The following is an 8,846-nucleotide window of genomic DNA, read 5'->3' on the forward strand; positions in this document are numbered from 1 at the left end:
ATGAAGTTTATTATTAGTTAGTCAAACACTATCACATGCTTATTTTCCAAATTTAACAGTTTGTGAATTTTAGATTCAGATTGCATACCCATTTTTAGAAAATATCCAAATTATAAATCAGAACACTCTTTATTTGTTAAGCTTGATATAACATTGTTACAATTACTGATCAAACTCTAAGGTTAATATGATATAAAAGACAGCCATTTTGTCTTTTGTGGCCATCACAGAAGTTCCAGAATTTAAAATGAAGTTCAGTTCCTTCATGACTTCTGACTACAGCCAGAATGGTACAAGGTATTTCAGTGTACCTTCCCCCATTTGCAGGAGGATGATGTCTTCTCCTGTTTCCAAAGAGCTGAGACAGAAATACAATGTTCTATCCATGCCCATTCAAAACGATGATGAAGTTCAGGTTGTACAAGTCCACTACAAAGAACAGCAAACTGGCAAAGTGGCCCAGGCTCACAGGAAGGACTATGTCAGCTACACTGAGGAGTGCAGCAGGAGAAAGCTAATGTCAAAACTGTTCATGTGGGCGCTCACCCCAACGAGGTGGTGATCACTAGACTAAAGCTGGACAAACACCACAAAAAAGGTCCTTGAAAGTAAAGCCAAGTCTCACAACTGAGAAAAAAATAGGGCAAATTCAAGAAACAATTGAAAAGATGCAGGAATAAAGTGATCTTATGTAGAACTTTCATTAGAAACTTAAAATAAAAAAAGACATAGCTAGAATAAAGGAATGTTAAAATCTGACATTCCTAGATAAAATCTTTCTCACATTATTTTCAATTTTAATAACTTAACATTTTTCAAATTATTAGAAAGTAATCATTTCTTAGAGGGATATTTGTCTCAAGTCTCAGGTGGAGACTGGTAGTATTCAACACATACCACAGTTTCCAAATGTTCTTTATATCCTGAATGCAGTTGTTTAAATTCAATATTGATAACATCAAAGCTCAAAATAGGGGCTCACTTATTTACACGCAAGAGTTAAACTGTAAATACATGCTACCATTCTTTTCCATTTGATGGGAGGTCAGTCATGCACAGTGGTTCACAGTGGTCACATGGGATTCAGTTGATGCCATGGTTAAACATCTAGAGGAGATATTAAAAGCAGAAGCCAGTGCTTTATGAGCTTGTTTGGCGAATCAAAGGCTCCCTCTCCCACTAGTGCTGCTAGCTTGTTTTGAGCTCAGCTTTATGCTTTGTATCACTGGTTCCTTACATCAGGGAGCTTCACTTGATTACTTAATCAATTTCATTGATTACTTCACTGCTTGGATCCTGGTTAAAGGTAAGAACAGTCTAAGGAAAGTCATTTATCGTATTCTTTGACTTTTAGTCTTGGAATATCTTTGTTTTGTTTTGTATTTTTTATTTTCTATAAAAATATTACAGTTGAATACTGTCACAACCTCTTGGTTCTTTGTTGTCTTTTTTTCAGAATGAAAACACTGAACACCATTTCCTCACCTGTCGTCAACCACTGGTTAATAGTTCAACTGGTAGGTATATGCTTATTGAGGAGTCCAGCTCCTGGCCTCCTCAGCATTTGTGTGACGTTTCCTGCCTGACCATAGGCAATTACGAAGGCTTTACCGGACAGGCCTCACAAGGCCTCACTCCCAGGTCTCTTTACCTGAGGACTTGACCACATTCCTCTTCCAGAGCTTTTGTTGAAGGTTCCTTGTGGGGGGGAAGGGAACAAACTCGGATACAATTTTCTCCACTCAGACTCAGTACTCAGTACTTGTTCATTCCTAGCCCTTCCCTTTTGCCCTCCCCATGTCCCCAGAGTTTATAAAACTGCCAGAGCTTCCTGTTTGGGGCTCCCCTCAACAATGAGATGACCCCCATGTCTGTGCTGACCCGGTAGACCCTGGACCAGGCTGTACCATTTCTTGAGGGAAATAAAACAGGAGGAGTCAGTGTCTTCTCTGGTTTTAGACTCTAGCTTATCCCATTTTGATGAATGAAGGTTTAATTCTCTCCTTTTTGTCTTGTTGCTTTAATCAGCAGCTCCAATACCTGACTGTTCCATCCTCCCCACTCAGCTGAGCTCTTGACACATTACACACTTAGGTTCATGACAACTTAATGTTACTTATCAAAATGACACTGTTACGGGGCACAGGTTATGTAGGTGTGCATATAAGAAAAAGTGAAACATTTTATGATCCTTTTACTTTATGGCAGATTAGCTTCATATGCTATTACGATACATAACATCATCAAAATATATCTAAAACAACCCATCGTTTTAAGTTATTTATGCATCGTGGTATGTAAATAATTAATAACCTGAAACTTTAGTTAATAAAAGTGGCTAAGCATTTTGTACTGAGTTTTCATGATTTTTGCATTTTTAATTTAATATGGCAATACCTGCTTTTTTTCAATGACTATTTTTGTGTACAGTTTTCAATATAATGCAATATACAATATAATTTCTGAAAATTAAAAATTCACCCTAGTTGGTATGGCTCAGTGGATTGAGCATTGGCTTCCAAAACAGGGTCACTGGTTCAATTCCCAGTCAGAGCATATGCCAGGGATATGAGCCAAGTCCCCAGTAGGTGCCATTGATGGTTCTGTCTCAATCTTTCTCCCTCCCTTCCCTTCTGTCTAAAAATGAAATAAATAAAATTCAAAAAATAAAAACTAAAATAAATAAAAATTTCAGTTAAGTTGAAATTTGTTCACTAGAAACCTGTTTTTCTTTCTTTTTTTATATTTAATCTCTATTGTATTTTCTTTCCATTACTATTTAGTCTCTTTAGACCTTCCACCCTTAGCAATCACCACCCTGTTGTCCATGTCCATGAGTCCTTTTCCTTTTGTCTCAATCCCTCCACCCCCTCACTGCCCACCCCCCAACTAGTTCTTTCTGTATTTGATTGTTCTAAAGCCTCTTTTTTGGGGTTGGCAAAAAGGTTGTTTGTTTCTTTCAGATGGCTCTAAAGTGCTAATAGTCATTAACTTCACTAAGAACAATTTTGTTAGATCGTATTGTGACAGCTGTCATATCAGTGTGCATTAAAAATATTACTAAAGTCAGTGAATTTTTGTAGCCACTTTAATATGAAAGATGAAAGAAAATATGCAATGTTTTTAGCATACTATGCTTTATTATTTCAAGAAGGGTAAAAACTCAACCGAAATGCAAAAAAACAAAACAAAAAACAAAGAAAGAAAGGAGAAGGAGATTTTTGCAGCGTATGGAATAGGTGCTGTGACTGATGGAACATGTCAAAAGTGATTTGCAGTTTCCCACTGGAGATTTCTCTGTGGATGATGCTCCACGGTCACATGGACTAGTTGATGTTGATAGTGATCAAATCAAGACATTAATTAAGAATAAACAATGATATATCATGCAGGAGATAGCCAACATACTCAAAAAACCCAAATCATGAAGGTTATTGGTAATTTTTTTTAAAGTCTTTTATTTTATGAAAAAACTAAGTAGACTTTTTGGCCAATGTAATATCTATAGGCTTGTATTCCAATGTATATTTATTTCATTCTTTTTCTACCTGTTTATAAATCTGTTCTCAAAAGTCTGTTTGCTTTGTGCTCTGGCCATTGTGCACCAGATGGTCAGACAATCATCTCATGGACTGAAAAGCTGTGAGTTAGATTCCTGATCAAGGCACATGCCTGAGTTATAAGTTTGATTCCCGGGGTGTTTGATCCCTATTCAGGGCATGGACCTTGGTTGTGGTGGGTGTGAGAAGGCAGCCAGTTGATGCTTTTCTCTCACATTAATATTTCTCTCTCTCTCCACCCCTTTTCCTCTCTCTAAAAAACAACGCAAAAATGTTCTCTGGTAAGGGTAAAAAAAGTCAATTGCCCTTGTAAATAAGGATTAATTTTTTAAAAAGACTATTTTTCTCAGAAATCTCAAGCTGCTATCTATATTTCTTTAGTAGAAAATAGATAGGGGTGAGGGCAAGAATAGTATGGGAAATATAGAATCTAAAGAACTTGAGACACTAAAACTAAAGGTCATAAACTAAAGGGGGTAATGGTGGGGGAAGGGTGTGCAGGGTGGAGGGGAATGAAGGGGGGAAATAGAACAACTGGAATGGCATAATCAATAAAATATATTTTAAAAAACTAAAAAAAGAAAGAACATCTGGTCATTGACTCATGTCCAAATTTTCTAAAAACTTTTTATATTGGCTTTACTATCATTAACCTCAAATTCAATTTTGTGTTAAACACAAAAGGTATATTTTGTTAACTCATTAGGAAATGCTATAATTAATGGGCATTATACATGAATCAATGCATTTTTATCAAACATTTATAAAATATTTCTAGCTATTTTCTAGTTGTGTTAACTCCTGTCACCTTAAGACAATTTGTTTCACAGTATATTGACAATTAATGTATCATTAATTTTATTAACTATGTATCATGTACAATTTTTTGTTGATACAACACAAGATTATATGCACAGGTGCTATCCTATAATGGCAACAACTTTGACAGCGGACAAGGCTGGCATTTAAATCTGACTACAATGTACTTTTAGAGTGTCCTTAGAAATTGAATGTTTTTCTTATCCTCTGTTTTCTCATTTATTAATATAGGGGTGATACATTCATTGTAAAAAGTAAATAATACACTGTACGGAAACAACTCAGCTTTATGTACTCTCACAGATATTAAATGAATGAAAGCTGATATCATTTGTATTAATATTGACATCTTTGTCTCTGTAAATTTTATTTTTGAAAATCTTATTAAACATTGAGAGGTAATTTTTAAGCACATTTAAAAATCTAAAACACCAAACCTATAGCAAAATTAGTAAAAGAAACTGAAGTTGGTTTTCCTGTATCTCTAACTATAATGTGAACTTGCACTTAGTGACACTGCTTTGCTTTCTTATGTCCACTGCATAGTGTACCAGATGAATTGATCAGATATTGATACATGCTTGTAACATACTAATCTCTGTCTTTTACCTCAAAATTTATATGCATTTCAATATATTCTTTTTTGTCACATAAAATCAAGTTGTCAGTGACAATCTATGGAGAAATAATTAAGAATGTTATTGTTTTATAATTCTAATGTATTTTTACAGGTGCTATATTATTGAATAAATTATAGCTTTGGACTTTCAGAAAAAAAGAATATATAAAATTCAGATGTGGGCTACCACTAGTGTTGGGAAAAATATTGATGCCCTTAACGTTGTAATTTAAAGTCTTGCTGAATTGTGATTACTATTTGCTTAGATTTCTGTATTTATCACCAGAACTTCGCTACATTCTTCTCACTAAAAAGATGTATCACTGATTTTGGAATAATATATACACATAAAAACAGTTCCAAAAATTTCAGAAGCTGAACCTATTCAGTGAGAGGAAAATTTATATGAAATCATACCACTGGCATGGAGCACTCAGGTAATCCAGTTTATGTCATTATTTTATAATAGGTGTGATTTATGAATAGTAATATTAGCCTACTTATAAAAAGTTACACAGAAAGTCGCTAGCAGAGCTTTTCAAGTCTCTAGTGTAATTTTCTCTTTATAATAATTATAGATAATTTATTATTTTGACATATAACATATGGTATTTGCAGGAAAAAAACTGGATTGATAAAGGCATTTAATCTTTCAATACCATGGCATTTTTTTGCTTATAGTTCTCAAAATGTATCAGTGAAAGGGAAGATATAATTTGAATTCATAAACTTAATACATTTAAAAACAGTGTGATTAAAAACAAAGAAACAAAAGCTAAAATGGTTGAACCAAAAGGGAAAAAAGGAAGCAAAATGGTTCTGATAGGAAAATGTAAATACCTAGTAGGTTTCCTAAAGAAATTGACTCCAGTTTATGGGCCATGGAAGGAAGCTCAAAAGTCGAGCTACTGTGAGAACTTCCAACGATGGATATAAATATGTAGAACAATAGTTTACTGCAAGCAGTATATTTATGCTTTACCAATCAACTGTTTTTGGTCTTAGAACACATAACATTTGCTGTTTGATTACATATTTCATAGCATACATAATTTTGCCCTGACTGGTGTGGCTCAGTACATGACTGGATTGCAGGTTCAGTCCTCGGTGGGGGTGTATATGAGGGACAACGGGTTGATGTTTCTCTTCCTCTCTTTCCCCCTCCCTTCTCTTCTCTCTAAAAATAAATAATAAGTACAATCTTACAGCATATATTTTGACACAAAATTTTCCACAGTTTGATGAGATTATAATGTATATAATTCTACAACTTTTTAAGGTGGACAAAATACATTTTTGAATTTCCTTTTTCTATAATATTTCTTTTATTCATTTATTCTTTTCCATGATTTATGGCGTTTCTCCTGTTGCCTCTGTATCATGAGAGGACTTAAAATACCAGGCTATTGCCCTATCACAGAGCATTTGTATTTGCAATTCCCTTTTTTTAAGAATGCTATGTCCCCCACATCTGACTCCCTTCATAGTATTTCCTTCACTGACACCTCCTCAGTGAGGCCTTCTCTGACTACCGTGTCTAAACGGAAATATGTTCTTTCCTGCAAACTTCCTCCACCTTCCTGACTTATGCTCTTTTACAATATTTCCAAAATCTACCATGCTATTTACTTACAAATTTTGCTCACGTCTTTCTCTACTTTATAATATGTAAGTTGTATGCAAAGAGCAGTGATTTTTCTGTTTTTTTCATTGCTGCCCTCTTTCTTCTAAAACAAGCTTTAGAAAAGTCCAGTCATATGCTTATTGATTTAATATGTAATAATGTGATTTTTAGGATAAATCTAAATAATTCTTCTTCTTCCTAGTGACTTTAGACCCGTCGCTTCCCACCAGACTTCTTTTAACTTTTGTTTTTATGAAATATATATGAATTTCTTTTTAAATTTTAAGAATGCACTTTATACAAAATAACCAGCTCATATGGAAACAAATCTATAGAACTCCAAGGATCAAAATATACTTTTTTAAAAGGTATGTCAAAAAATTATCTAGTACACAGTATTGAACTAACTATTGAGGCAAGTGCCATTCTTAGTGAAATAGAATCAGTAGACCCTCACAAAATATACACAATATAAAAATAAATTGTGTGTGCCTTTCCAGTACTGGCTTTCTTATTTTCTTTTTTTAATTGTATTTTTCCATTACCACTCAGTTCCCTTATACCCCCTCCCCTAAGCATTCACCACACTGTTGTCCATGTCCATGAGCCCTTTTTCCTTTATTCTCTCTCCGCCCCTAACCTCCACTGCTCTGCTCCCAGCCTTACCTGTCATCCTACTGTCTATGAGTCTGTCTCTGTTTTGCTTGTTAGTTCAGTTTGTTCATTAGATTCCACATATGAGTGAGATCATATGATAGCTGTCTTCTCTGACTGGCTTATTTCACTTAGAATACAGTTCTCCAGGTCCATTCATACTGTCACAAAAGGTAAATTTTTCTTAATTTTTATGTCAGAGTAGTATTCCATTGTGTACTTTATTATACCCACTTCTTTCTTAACACTATAGTACCTTGGTCTTTGTATTAAAAATTTTACCATTCAATCATATTTCAGCAGCAAAATTAAAATTATTTATACAAGAAGGTTTGAAAATAACAATTACTTATTCATAAATCACAGAATGAAGAAAGTCACTAAGCTGATACAACCTCTTAACAAAACTACCAATAGGCTGCTTAAGTTAAAAAAATTGTAAAACCATCATTCAACATATTTTTGAATCAAGAAATGATTAAACTAACAATGCATAATGCATGTCAAAGGCGATCTAAGACTGTCATAGAAATAAATTAGTAAAGGTAACACTTGAAACCGTGATTTTTGAACAAAACAACTCATAAATTGTAAAAATATGTATTTGAGCAAGTTTTAAATTGTTACAATCTTATGAATAATTAAGCATTAATGCAGGGTTTAAAAAAATTATCTTAAAGCAAACTGAACTATTATAGTTCTAATAATGTCATGAGAAAAGAAGTACAAAAAACCAAATTTATGAATTTGTTTATTTATTTATGAGGGTTTTGAGAAAGATGTCTCCTTTTATTTATTCTCTATTACCACTGCACCTTCCAATATACCCACCATATAGAGTGTAAGCTACGATCATAGCCATTGTGACAAATTGAAGGTATGTAATCTATCACTGGGAGTGTCTTCATACAATGTTTCTTTATTGCTTTATTTTACTGAATCCAGAAACATTTTGACATTGCTCTCACCATCTTCTTTTCCCATAAAGTAAAACATTTCTTAATTTCAATATTATTTCTTCTTATGAGTTGACAAGGACCTCATCTTAGTATTTGGGTAACTGCAATTAAATAAAGGAATCTGAGTTATCTTGGTTATGATACCCTTTTCCACAAAAGCAGTGGGAAAATTTTGTGTCTATGGAATATGTCAGCCAATGAATAATTACAAGTTAATTTTCATCGCCTGTTCTAAAAAGATGGTAATTTCCATCATGTCAAATTTTTAGAAGGCAGTTATTATTAAACTAAAATAATTATACAAAGTAGCATAATAACTGCACGAGTAATTAGAGAGTAAACTAAGCCTTACATGTGCCCAACTCAACATTATTGTGAATAAAACTGAATGAAACAGAATGAATGTGGATTTAATGGATATATATTATTATTATTTGAGAACATAGCTTTAGGCAAGTTATTTGGCAAATATCTGTGACAATCAAGATTACAAACATGACTCTATCACAGAGGTATTAAAGTGTCATAGATACTTTAGACATCATATTTTATTTTATACTGCACATATTATAATGTTATTGGCCTGTAAACTTATAAAATGTAAGAAACTG

At 33.5% G+C, this 8,846-nt stretch overlaps 1 pseudogene; it reads left to right on the forward strand.

Moving 5' to 3' along the window:
- Positions 1 to 247: 247 nt before the first annotated feature.
- LOC119041022 (60S ribosomal protein L26-like) lies at positions 248 to 680 on the forward strand (annotated as a pseudogene).
- Positions 681 to 8,846: the final 8,166 nt, after the last annotated feature.

The sequence above is a fragment of the Artibeus jamaicensis genome, unplaced genomic scaffold (assembly GCF_021234435.1).
Source record: "Artibeus jamaicensis isolate MK-2021 breed Jamaican fruit bat unplaced genomic scaffold, CSHL_Jam_final contig_908, whole genome shotgun sequence".
NCBI lineage: Eukaryota > Metazoa > Chordata > Mammalia > Chiroptera > Phyllostomidae > Artibeus > Artibeus jamaicensis.